At 36.0% G+C, this 13,959-nt stretch overlaps 1 protein-coding gene across 4 annotated transcripts in view; it reads right to left on the bottom strand.

Moving 5' to 3' along the window:
- The window catches only part of ZFHX4 (zinc finger homeobox 4), a 205,207-nt gene that overhangs the window by 182,393 nt on the left and 8,855 nt on the right, over positions 1–13,959 (bottom strand). The gene's annotated exons all lie outside the window — the stretch shown is intronic.

The raw sequence follows: 13,959 nt of genomic DNA, 5'->3' as shown, positions 1-13,959 counted from the left end.
ACCTTAAAATTAGAAATATTACAGTCACAGGCGGCACGGACCAAACTCTTCTCTGGTTTTCATTTTGCCAGTAAATCAGCTTACTACAAATCTTCCTTGTGTGAAAGCTCTCAGCAGGTATCTGGCTGGCCCTGATTAAGCACCAATCACAATTCTCTCCCACACTTCGGTCACCTCAATGGGCACCAGAACAGAAATTAATATTTACTGCAACCGGTCCTCCCATCCTAGGGGACAATCGTATTCACTCTGCTTTTTAAATTTTTTTCCCCACTGCAATATGTAATGAACACCGTTCCAGATACCATTTTGATGTTATCAATCCTGGTTGAGTCGCCCATCTTTCAACCACGGCCTCAATCAACATCTCCCTTGGCTTAACAAATCATATGCAAGCACATCTGATGAAATTACTTCCATCATTTTTTTTTTGGTTAGTTTTTTTTTTTTTCCAGGCAAGCATCTTTGACTGTAAACTCTCTTTGTTGAGACCAAGAAGCACTTGGTCTCATAAAAGCCGTATCAATTTCGAGTAGCAGGGGAAGGTACCAGGAAAAAGGTAGGCAAATGGTAAAACTGCATTCCCCTTCTGTGTGTGAGTGTGTATGTGTATGCTCACTTGTGTGTGTACCTGCAAACCTCAGCTACTGGCATAGCAGCCTGATTAGGGCTGACATGTCTCTGAGTCCCTGCACATCTCTCCATTTGCAGAATGATGGCACTGTACGCAAGAGTTGAGTGTTCTGAAAGTTTAGTGCTTCTTTTCAGTCTGCAGCATAGGCACTGCCTTGATTTTATCAAAAAGGTAAGCCATCTTCTTTCAAATCTCAAAACTGAAGGGACCCAGAACTTTGAGGCAAATAGCCCTCTTACATGGATGTATCAATACTTTCAGGTATGCTGATGATTTCTGAAATGAGGAAGGTGGACATGACTATATGCGTGCATGCATGATAAGTCACTTTGGTTGTGTCCAACTCTTTGTGACCCAATGGACTGTAGCCGGCCAGGCTCCTCTGACATGGCTATACTGCATTAGTTATTATACTGGGGAGGATGGACACCCAGTGATTCACTATGGACTTCCCTCCCACCCCTATCGTCTATTACATAGACTTTGCAGGGGCAGAGAACTAAGAAGCAAACAAAACCCTGGGCTCACCAATATTACTAAGCATTTTAGAAATTCCTTTTTAAAAGTTCTTCTAGAATAAAGACATCATTGGAGGTCAGTGGCATATTTAGTATGAAGAATAACTTCTTAATACTCTCTTTACTGTAATCAAATTTCATCTTGCCAGCTAAATCAGAGAGGAAGTGATCAGTTTCAAATACATCAAAAGAGCTGCACAGATTGAAAATGAAATCAAAATTCATTTTGGTATCTAAGATGGTTAAAATGACATTCTAATTGCACACAAATCAAACATCACAAAGTGTGGTGTGTAATTTTAATTACTGAGGTGCTCCAGGTTAATTATCTTCATGGCATGCATGCAGCTTTTAAAATCCTCTGAAATAATCTGATAAATCACCATAAGCATGAAAAACTAATAATTCTCTAATTAGTCCACAAACATTCATATTTACCTTTGCATTTACCAAATCTGCACCATGTATAAACACTGAAGGTAGCCAAAATATCTAAAATAAAGTCCCATGCCAGACTAAAAGAAATGAGGAAGGCAGGGAGAAACGAGGTTTGGAGGGGGAGCAAGGTGATAACACTAAACTAATGATCCTAGATAAAAATATCAAGTTCTAGGACTCAAAGAAGCTTTTTTTTTCTTTCTTTCCTATGATGACTTAGGCAGATATGTGGAAGATTATTCACCTTAATTACAAGAGTGAGAAAAGTTCTCAAACACTTTACAGCTTTATAAAGGAGTTTCTGAGCTATTATTATTTAATTCCTGTTTTACCTATACCCTACCTAGAACAGTTCTCAGCTGACAAAAACACTTACTAAAATTATGACACATGCTAAATGCACCTCAAATGAGTCGTATGTAATGCACAGTTAATAATTTTGTCCAGATGCCAAATGGACTCTGCAATGTCTCATCAGTGTCTCTCTATATGAAGTATTAATAGATCCTACCTTTTTATATCTTCATGGGATCAGGAGTAACTATCAAAAGTGACTTTATTGATATGAGACAAAAATTATGAAAACTATACTACAGAATCAATCACAGGACAAAGCCATGTGATAGGACATACTCTGTTACAGCACTCCCACATAACTTTACACAAAATTGCTTATCAAGTTCTCCTCATAAACTACACATTAATCAGAAACTAGTATGTCTTCTCTACAATCAAAATAGTAAGTATTCTCTACAAATTTACATTTCATTCCAAAAGCAACAGTAATAAAACTATCTGAATTGTTAGAGCTAGTAGTAGATGACCTGATTTTTACATTTGTAGTTATATACTATGACCATGGTGGTGTTTACCAGCATATTTTGATGGAATCACTTTAGTTTGTGCAGTTAAAAAGTTGTTTAGATCAATATGTACCATGACACTAGAGATGATGTTAAGTGATTTCACTGTCCCCAGCGTCAGACAAGATCTTTCTTTTAACAACATGACCTATTTAGGAAATTTACACTAAAGTTTATAAGTCCCAGTTAAAAGACCACAAAGACAACCATCTAACTTATACCAGAGTATTCATTCCAAAATAACTTTATAACATGTAGATGCACTATAAAAGTTGCTTCACCTGTTTAACTGTTATCTATTTAGTCTTCACCAATTACTATTCTCTACTACCAAACATTCTATTTAAAAAAAAAAAAAATCACCCAAGTCCTCAAGAAATCTCAAAGAAAAAACCTGATACAATTTTAATGCTAAATTCAGAACAATACATACTAGCTGGTCTGCTTAGAATACATGTACGCAGTTTTGGGTATTCTCAGCAATTCACAAGATCAGTGACTTTGATCACGTAAATCCCTTTTTTGGAACTAATGGACAACATGCAGAAAGGAACTTTTATGGCTCATTCTGCCTTACTGTCGTCCTGCAGTCACTTCTGCCTAAACTCTGCTCTGCTAAATGACCAAACCCACCTATTAGAAGCCTTGCTAATGGAAGAGGGTGCTTTCTGAACAATAGACAAATTCCTTTGCATTCAGAAGACAGGGCTCCCATTAGAACCCAAAATCAGAGAGGCCAGTTTTACCTCTGTTTTTTAATTGAGATTGTCCCAGCCCTCCTTGGTGACACAGTGAGACAGTGTTTGTGAAATGATTAAAAAGAACGTGATCTGATCAAGAGGACAGAATAATGGGAAAGGAATGCTAGGTTAGCCACTCGGCAAAGTGCTGGGAAAGAAGACAGACCACTGTGCCCTTTTGCCTATTGTTTTTATTCTCATCCGCTCTTTGCCATGTCATGATACTTTGAGTCTTTATTTCATTTTGAACGGGTTAAAAGTTGGTCACGTAAAAGGGAATTCGGTAATAAGTCACAAATCCTAAAAATGTATATATATATATATATAAAATAAATAAAAATCCTTGAATTATATCAAGTTTCCAAAAGGTCATCACTGTCTCTGCTGTGGCCTTTTCCCCATTCCAAATCCTCTATCAATATGTCATAGTGAGTTAGCCAAAGACAAAAGAGAGGCGCAGTGTGAAAACGGCACATATATCTAATGCTGACAAAGCAATGAATAGACCTTCACAAGTATAATTATACTTGTTTATTTGTTGCCACGTACAGAGAGCTGATGAAAAAAATCCATCAAAGTGGTATTATGCAGACACCAAGAGCTTCTTTTCTTCGCTCGCTAAAGCCACATTGAAGCTTAAATTCCTTATTGTTAAATTCAGAAGAAAGAAAAAAAAAAGATTTTTGGCTGGATTTTTTTCTTTTTTGCATCATTTGCTGACAGATCTTTTGTGTCTTGGGCTGTATTAGCTCACACTGCTACCTCATTTTTACCCATGTTGGAATTCATAATTACAAACTACTGTACAGAAGCTTTTAGAAGGGTGTGGTGTGCTGACCAAGATGAGAGAGTAGTGAAATTGGCCTTTTCTCACAGTCTGGCTTTTGATATATCAAAAACACAGGTAAAGTACCTGTGTAGAAGCATCAGTTACATCAGAATGCATCTTTGATCTCAGTCTTTTAAGTCAGTTGCTGGTGCTTTTCTTTACTCAGCTTTCTCTGCAATTTGCTTATTTTTGGATCTGTTTAGTATTTCATAAAAGACTGCATAACTTCTTTCCCATTTCAGTGTTAAGAACATTAGCAAGAAGGGAGGCAAATGCAAGGATGTCAAAGGATTGAAAATATTAAGTAAAAAGATTTCAAACCCAACTCTTAAGGGGCCATTATGTTCCAATAGACACTAAATCACATAACTTAACAAAAGCACATTTTTAGAGGTGGGGGAGGGGCAAATAAGCTTTTTTTTTGTTATTGTTTTTTCTTGCAGGATAGAAATATATCAAAGTAAAAGCAATCTGCATAGTTAATGTTTGTGAGCTTTACAATTTAAAACAGAAAAGCTGTAATTTTTCTTTGCTGGCAATCTGGAAACACTCTGGAGTTAATTACAGCTGATTCGGAGTGAACCACACAAACAAAGACCAGTCTATGTCCAGACAATTATACTGCATTAACCAGCTTAGAGCTTCCTGCTGATGTTTCAGGGCTCTTCTGTTACACACTTCTACCTTCCCAGCACGAGAGAAAATGCTTCTGCAAGAAGGAATTAATGAACAGAACTGCAAAAGAATGTGTGACGACCTCTCCTGACACGGCAAAAAACTTTCCACCCATGTCACGACAAAGGGGAGAAGGTAATTAAGTTTGAATAGAAGGATGTAACCAAATATAGTAAGCACCTAAGCCAGGCAGAGTTTTAAAGAGGCAAAGTTGACAAAGACAAACATGAGTGTGTAAGTCAACGGAGTCCCTGTTTTCCTCTTTCTTCTCATTAAAGCCTAAATTAACTATTCAACACAGATTTATTTCCTTCTCATAAACAGGACTCTTAGAATTGATATTTCTGTCTCTTGTTTTTTCTTTTTATTTCTCTTCCTATCTTCCCCGCCTCATCTTCCGTCATTCTCTCTCTCATCTCTAAACCTCTATGGACTTTATATGACAATCACAAATCATTAAATACATGTGTTGGGGAACTAAAGAGGAAAAGTACCCCTTGCCAATGGTTCTGATAGTTCTTAATTTGATTAGTTGTGGGAAATAGGAATTTTCCTCAGTTTTCTTCGTGACTTTAATCAAACTCCAGCTACTTTTCTTAGAGAGAAATCAATAATCTCTCCTTAACCAAATTACACCATTATATGACTCATTTTATTTGTTTGCTTCAGAAAAATTTCATAATCAGTGAGCAAGATGGACCTAATACTTTAGCTATCCTCTGTAAACAAACTTTGGTCCTTTTAACCAATCTAGTTGATTTCTAATTTTCTTATTCATTCTAATTGAAAATGAATAGTTAGCATTGGTGTGAGACAAGGACATGAACTGTAATTATGTTCAGTGCCTCTTTCTGATTCTTCTTTGATACTGACATTGGGGCTTTGTAGTGATTGCTTCATTAAAGGGTAAGGATGTCCTAATCAGCTAAAGCATTACTAGAAAGCTGTTGTTTGCCAATACTGTGAGAATATACTGAATTTTCTTTTTGCTTTCTTTATAGAAGAGAAAGTTACCTCTGAATGCCATCACCCAGCCATATACTTAAGTATTATTCATCGTCCCTTTGTCTCATCTATGCAAAGTTGGATTAGAGTTAAATGACTCTATGAGCCTTTTTTCTTCCCTAAATAAATATTAATCTACAAATCAATCAATGAGTGTTATATTAAAACACATATAAATATACTCTCTGGAAATACTAAAAGGTTATGTAAATTATAATCAGTTTTACAAAGCATCTCAATAATGGACAGAATCATTTTCCCCTCTCAAGTCTCTCTTCCTCAATCCCAACTATAATTGAAATTTCAAGTAAATAAAACTTTGAAATGGAAAGTTTAAACATGGAACCGTTTAGTTTTCCTTGGGAAAACATGTACTGGATCAATTAGTTTTAGAAATTTATAAATAATATTTGCCAAGTTTTGTATATGTTTATGTTTCTAGTCTTTAAAATGTAATAGACTAATCTCTCTGGCATACACCCAATTTAAGTGTTTAATTGATGATGCTTTTATGTTGTCACATAGGGACATTTAAAAATTTTATCTTAATTGGTTTCATTAAGGTAATTATAACTATAGAATATCTGACTTCAGATTTACCAGACTAGTGAAAGCAATTCCACAATACATTTTTCTCATATACAATGTGAAGACAATATATCCTTATATATACATGCATTTTTTTTCTTCTTTGTCTATTAAGATACAAAATTCATTATTAAATACTGACAACTAAATATTTAAAGGAGAAAACAACTGCTTAGTTATTTGCATTTCATGATTCCCACCAATATGATCTCATAACCAACATAACACCAGTGTAGTAGTGTAAGCACAATCTTTTTTTGAAAAATGTCATTCCTTGCAGGCTAAACCTACCATAATTATCTTCATAAAATTAATCACAAGTCAGGTATTCCAGCAAACATTCCTATTCCCTGAGCAGTGGTTTCAATGATTTCACATGATTTCAAAATAGTTTTAATGAAGAAAGTTATATGCGTAATTTCTTAAATCACTACCAGTGCCTCTTACTATCCAACACTCTTAATCTATCAAATACAAGTCTCTTTTTATATCCCATGTAGATATTTTAAATCATGTTATAGTAAAAACCACATTAGGGCTAACATAATAGAGAACCTAAGTGGAATGCCAGGTTTCTTCTGGATGAAATATTGGCAAATATATGTTTGATCACTCAGATTGGTTGGTTATTTTATTTCTATTATGAAGAGCCTTTTGTTTGCTTTCTGTGTATGTGTGTGGGGTGTTTTTCTTCTTTTTTGGCCTGAAAGTTAATTTGACTGCTGTCCATAAGTGAAGTGAGCAATTCAGTAATTAACTTTTGTGTTTTAAATGTATGAACTTTAATTAGATTTCATTATAAACAAACAAACGTCAGCCATAATTATAAGCTCCTTGGTTTACCCACATATTATCCCTTTTCAAACAAACTTGATGTCAGACAAATTAAAATCAAGCAGCCAGCAATTTTGAGTTGAATTTTACATGATCTGCTGGTAACCTGATTACTTTAACTTCAATATCATTACAGGAAAAGTATTTCAGGAAAAATAATGACAAGAATTCCAACAGGAGACAAGCTTAATTGTATTGATTCAAAAGATGCATGTTCATAGGAACCATGTTGAAGGAATAATGTTATCTCAAATCTACAGTTTCTATTAAGATGAAATTGTCCAGCATGAAAGAGGCAATTAAGATTAGTGTCTACAGAACTAGAGATACTAAACTAACTAAATAATTATATGGGCCCAATTATCTTATACTTTAAGTAGCAAAATATCAGTATGGAGCAACTACAAGGCATGAGGTTTGCAGGTTTATTTACTGACTGGTGTATCTATTAGGACCAAGAACAAGTGGAGCTGTCAGGACATAATGAAGGTAAATGATTAGTTAGCACCAAGCCTGAACTCTTCTCCAATGCAATAAGAGTTAATTAAAGTTTACCACCAAACATCAACCAAAGCAGGATGTTGATCAGGTTTCAGCATTAAGTGCAAACAGACAATAGTTGGCAGCAATTAGTGCAGCTATCAAATGACATGCAATGATAATTATACATTTAAAACTGCTAAAGAGCTGGGGGAAAAAAATAATCAGCCTCTTTGACGACAAATACTCAAAGGGCAGGAAACAGGTATCAGATTATTTCACTTTAACACTGTAAATCAATAGAATTAAACAAGAAAGGGTTGTATGGGTACATTATCTGAAAGAGAACAGTTCACTGGATCCAAAATGAAATAAATCTGCTAGTACTGGCCTATCAAAGATAAGAACTTCTGTAGCTAGAGAAAATCAGTTACTTTTCAATTAAAGTTTCAGAGTGAAGTCTACCTAAAGAAAGTTTAGCCTCTAGGTTTTCTGTTGGCCCTACAATGCAACAAGTATTTCACCATCATTACTGTTATTTAAATTATTAACTTTCACTCTTAAGGTACTGTCAAAACTGTTTTATGCATGAATATTATCTTTAAATGTTAGGGTCAAAATTATTTAAATATAGCTAAATTTAAAACAAAAGCCAAGAGGGAGGGAGGCCCAAGCAGAAGGGGATATATATATATAATTATGACTGATTCACATTAGTTTACAACAGAGATCACCACAACATTGTAAAGCAATTACCTGCCAATTTTTAAAAAAAGAAAAAAAAAAAAGTCATATATACATATTTAGTGAACATTATGGCAGATCTTCCCTTGATGCCATTCAAATCTACCACTTCAATCTTGCTGGACTCAATGAGACTGCATACAACACATGTCTAAAAATACTTTTAATAAACTACCTCATTCTTTACCGTAGTTTCTGGCCTGCAGCCTAGAGCATGTCTCCAGAATTATGCCCATCCTCATGACCCCCACCTCTCCATTTTCCCAACTAATTCTGTTATGCTAAGGATTTGTACACAGTGTTGGCTAATCCCAGTATTTCCCTGGAGCTAAATCTAAGCCATGGCCAACTCCCAGCACAAAAATGTCTTTCTCCCAAAGCCCTTTCGCCCCCTTCAGCACTCATACACTCATTGGTCCTGACATTTTCACTTCAGCCATGACAAATGAGCTGATGACTCTGATGTGATTGCACGGGAGGAAGGCTTTATCTAAAGATATATCATTAACTCTCATCACCATCTCCTAATACGGCTCTTCTGGGTTAATGTGTTGTGAAAATTTGAAGAAATTTTTGTGTAAATATATGCACTTCAAGGAGTAAGAGACCAACTTCATCAAAAGGAGGAAAAGGAAAGCCAGAGTGGACAGGATCAGGGAAGGGGAAAAAAAAAAAAAAAAGACTAGCATGTTGCTCTGAGGATTTAAGTAACCCGACTCAACCTCTGCCCTAGCAAACCAGCCAGCGGACTGTCTATTAAAGGCCCCTTCCCCTCCCATGGGCAGCTGGAGCATGATCTGTGAAGTGGCACTAAAAAAATAAATAAATAAATAAATGAAGCTTCTCAGATAAAAACGGCTAATCAATCCACAAGCCCATTTCTTTGTTTCTATCCCCGTGTAGGGTGGATTTTACTCTCGAACCCTTAATTCCCTATGTTATTAAATCTCTCTAAATTCATTTTAATGGAGAAAGGGATTGTCAAAACCCATTTCCCTCCGAGGTCATTGTCTTCTTCAATTAGAAAGAAGCAATCTTTTTCTGACCATTATTCAATGTGAAACTCTTCAAGCTTTAAAAACAGGGGAAAAGGAAGCTTTTCCATTGAGCGTGAATGCCACAACCTTTAGGTTAAGTTAGAACCCAAGTTCCAGTTACACAAGTCTTGTTATGTATACTATGGCGTTTACAGAGTCGATGCTTGTTATAACCTCTTCTCTCAATTCAGCGGAAGACACACAGCCAATCAGAGTCGACTATGGTATAACAGACCTTGGGAAAGGAGGTCAGGCTTTGAGGTAAAGTGCTATTCACTATTGGACCATGCAAGGAGCTCTTTATTCCAGTGCTTATTGGCATCAGTCCCCCTTACTAGAGCAAGAACAAAGCCAAGTGCTCGTGTGAGGTTTATGAATAAATCAGAGGTGAGCCACTTTAAGTGCTGCCCATGATTTCCTTGTTGACAGTGAGCACTTAAACAGGCTTCTAGGACCAGCAACTTCTGGCAAACCACAACGATTCCTAATCTGCACCCTGCCTCATTTCAAGAATGAATGGCCCACCCCATTTTTCCTGCAAGTTGTCACCTTTCAGGCAATTCTTGTCCTATCTCAAGCAGTTAAGCTTTCCAATCCCAGGGCGGTCAGCTGGCCCTGTGGTCATCATAGAAACTGGACCAACTGAAAATCTTCCTTTGCTTGGAAGAATTCCACAAATGAAAATATCTCCAGCATCACAAAAGTTATTCCCAATATTATAGAATCTCTGGATATGGGAGGACTTGAGCCAACTGAAGTAAAAAATGTTCAACGATTTCCTAAAGGGAATGCACACACACTTACACACACATTGGATTCTCATTGGCTGTGCCCTGTAGTTGTGTGATGGTTCCCAGAAACTTCTCTGAGCTGCAGTTTCATTATGGGTTAAACAAGGGGATTGGGCTGTATGCCTTCTGACTGCAACAATCTATGGTTCTAATATAAAAACCCACTTAGATTATGCTGGAAGATAGTTTTCCCTATGGAATTTTTCGAGACAGACCCAGATGTTTTTAAGGTTGAACTTTTTGTTTTTTCCAACAACTAGATTTCAAGAGGAGAGGCAGATTCCAGTAGTATAGTAAACTGAAGTATTCTATTTATGTTTGTTATTAACACTCATCTATTTTTTTCGTGTATTATTGAAGATATTTACCAAGAATTTGCCAGTAGTGTCCATCACGGTGAATACAGTGACTATACAGATATAAGTGCTGCCCTCATGAAGGCTGAAATTTATTTGAGAAGAAACTTAAACAAGCACATTCTGAAAAATGCTAAGATGCTAATTATTTTCTTCCAATGAAATATATCCTTACTCTATCAGTATTCAATCAATGCTTAGCCTTAAATAAATGTGCTTCAAATGAACTGTCAAGTCCAGGGCCACTTCTAAATAAGCAGAACACAGGCAAGGCATACACCTTTAAGAAAAACTTGAGCAAAGATTGTTAACTAACTATTTGTAAATGTCAAGCAAATTTCAAACTCAGATCTGGAAAATTGTTATCCAAAATACACTTATATTTCTCATAAAAATATAAACAATAATTTAAGTGTGTATCTTACATGTATCACAGTGGGAAATTATTATGAATTTAAAAATCAAAAAGAAAAACGATAAGAGAAATATATTTTAGTTGAGGGTGGAAAATCGTGTTTATAAATTTATTAAACCTTATCATGAATCTTATCATCTTTGAGTGTGGGTAGTCCTCCTCTGAGTAATTCATTCCTATGGAAAGATAAAGGACTGTGATCTTCTTCACGAGATAAGCCAAGAGAAGACTCATAACTTGGCTATAAAATCCCTACAAGAAAATTTAAGGGTTCTGTAATATCCCTGGGTTATTAATAACTGGATCTTTTCTCTAGGTCGGTATAAATTTTGGTCAGCATGGTGCCAGGTAAACAGCATTTATTCTTCTTTCATGGCACATCAAAATATCATAACATCAAGTATATAGAAAGGGATTCTATGACACCTAATGTAGCTTTGGAAAAGCCTTTAATTCAAAGACTTACAAACAGGAAGGGTCAACTTCAATTCTGAAATAAGCTTTGTAGTCTCTTCTATTATTGTATATAATGGACAGTCTGGAATCTTGAGTTCCTGCAGAAAGACTAAGGTTTGAATTATTTAAACACTATTTCTATTCTAATTTGCTTCTTATAAAAAGACCCCAGAAATGCATTGAAAACATCTAGAAGCCCCTCAGAACCAAAGCAACTTGTGACAAAGGAGGAGCAGATAATAAGGTGGTGGAAATAGCCACCTAGATATCAAGGTATCCGCCAATGAGAAAACATAAGAAGGAGACCACCCTTTGGCCCTACCCCTTAGGCATCCTCCTTGCTTAATTTCTATCTCCCTCCCTGTGGGGACACATGTATACCTATGGCTGATTCATGTTTATGTATGGTAAAAGCCATCACAATATTATAATTATCTTCCAATTAAAATAAATAATTTTTTTAACTAAAAAAAAAAGGGGGGGGGTCTCTACTCAAAAGGTCTATGTAGATTTGCTGTATCAAATACCCTTCAGGAGAGCATATAGTAAAACCAACTATTGAAAATAATAAAAGGGAAGTATAAGGTGTCAGCCCTGTATACATTCACTTCCTTTTATGTTCACAACACATTGGTTTTAGGTAAGCTCTCCAGCAACTATGAAATACAAATGAGGTATCTGAGGCTCAAAAATATTAAATGACTTAGATAAGGTCATCTATAACAAGAATTTAACCCAAGGGTCTTATAGATCTAAAAAGACCTCTGTTGGTCACAGAGTTGTCAAAAAATGGAGTAGATTTTAAAATATCTAAGATTTAAGTTAAAATAAACAGTCTCATTTAAAAAGGAAAAAGGAATCCAAAGTAAACAATCAAAAGAATGTCTGGTTTTAAACTAAGTGTCATTCTTTCTGTACACTATGCTGCTTCTAAAACATCACAGCATTGTCTTCATTTACTTTCCCTCCACAAAAGAGAAACCTCTTTCTTCTTCACACCGTGTTCATGGTTATTAAGAATACACTTTAAGTCACTGAGATCATCAGTATTTTTATGAATCATAGACTCATCTTGCCCATTCAAAGTACCCAGCCTAACCTCCTACATCATGCAAAAATATGCTTCCAGTCACACTGGTTAGAGGCCCTCCAGATTCTACTGGTCTCCTTTCAGTAAGAGAGAATTCAGTCTCTCAGAGGAGACAGCAACACTGTTGGATTACCATGGCCCATTTTCCTTTTCTTCTCTTCCCCATTTTCACCAGCTTTGCCTTCATTCACAGAACAAACCCCTTTTTAAGTAGCCTATATAGTTGAGTGACCATTAGTCCTAAGCGGGGGACTGCTGAGTTCTCCTGACATGTTCCTGCCTTGTTGGCTGACTCAACAATTACTTCTCCAGAGTTTAACATCTCATATTTTAAAATGAGCTGATTGAATTGAAGAATTCTAAGGCAGTTCCCAGGAATTAGCCCTTTGATACTTTCCAGTTGTCTTATATCCTACCTGCTCTTTTCTGTTGCGATCCTCTTGGCCAGTTCTTAGAAAATGAAAGAAATTTAGTCTACAGAGGGAAATGCTCAGGCTATGCCTATAAACACATCTAAAGAGGAATGAGACACATTAACATGCAAAAGGGGCATAGACGTGTATATGTGTGTGTGTGTGTGTGCGTGTGCGCGTGCGTGAGTGCATGTGATGTCTATACTCCTAGTTTGTATCTATTAAACCAAAAAGGATGACTCACTCTCGGTTCATTTCTGGGCCCAGGAAATTTTACATATGAATTGCTTTATTCCTAAATGTATGGGAGAAAAGTACTATGAACTATACTGTAGAAAATCTACATTAATAAAGCCTTTCAGGTTTAATGAAGGTACTTTGGGAAACGATTGGGCCTCTTCAATTTATCCTTCCAATCAGGCAAATTTTACGATTCTTTATGGGCTTCCTTCTTAGAAAGTTTTGTTTTGTTATTAACAATACAACCAGGTGGCATACACCAGCTCATATGTTTTTGCATTTTAACATTGTTGAAGCTATGGATTTCCTTTCTTCTTTACAGTGAAGGAAAAGAATTTTATGGACAGTTATAAAATGCATATTTTAACCCAAAAGTCAATTTTCCCTGGTTAAAATGATTTAGATCTGAGTAAATGCTTGCAGAATGCTTTCTGTTTTTACAGCTAGGACACAATGGAACCTATAAACTTCATCCTAGAGGTGCGTGCTATAATGCATACCATTCAAAAATTATCAACTGTGCACTGTCGCCTCCCCAGGACAAGCAAACATTAGAACTGATCAATCATCTAAATATATGACGATAGTGTGTGAACCCCTGGCCTGAATGACTAAAACACCTACTCAGGGCGTTATGACATATTAACTAAGTCAAGCTGCCCAGATTCTTAAATTATATTTGTTTATTTTCTCAATCTCTAGAATGTTAAAGTATCTAATTATATCAGAGATAAGCGGCTTGCCAAATACGACTTTAGTATCAGAGCCATTTTTAAGTTGTGTGCATACGTTCAAAAGTGCCTCCAAATGGCA

This window comes from Bos javanicus, chromosome 14 (genome assembly GCF_032452875.1).
Source record: "Bos javanicus breed banteng chromosome 14, ARS-OSU_banteng_1.0, whole genome shotgun sequence".
NCBI lineage: Eukaryota > Metazoa > Chordata > Mammalia > Artiodactyla > Bovidae > Bos > Bos javanicus.
This window is presented reverse-complemented; position numbering and strand designations above follow the sequence as displayed.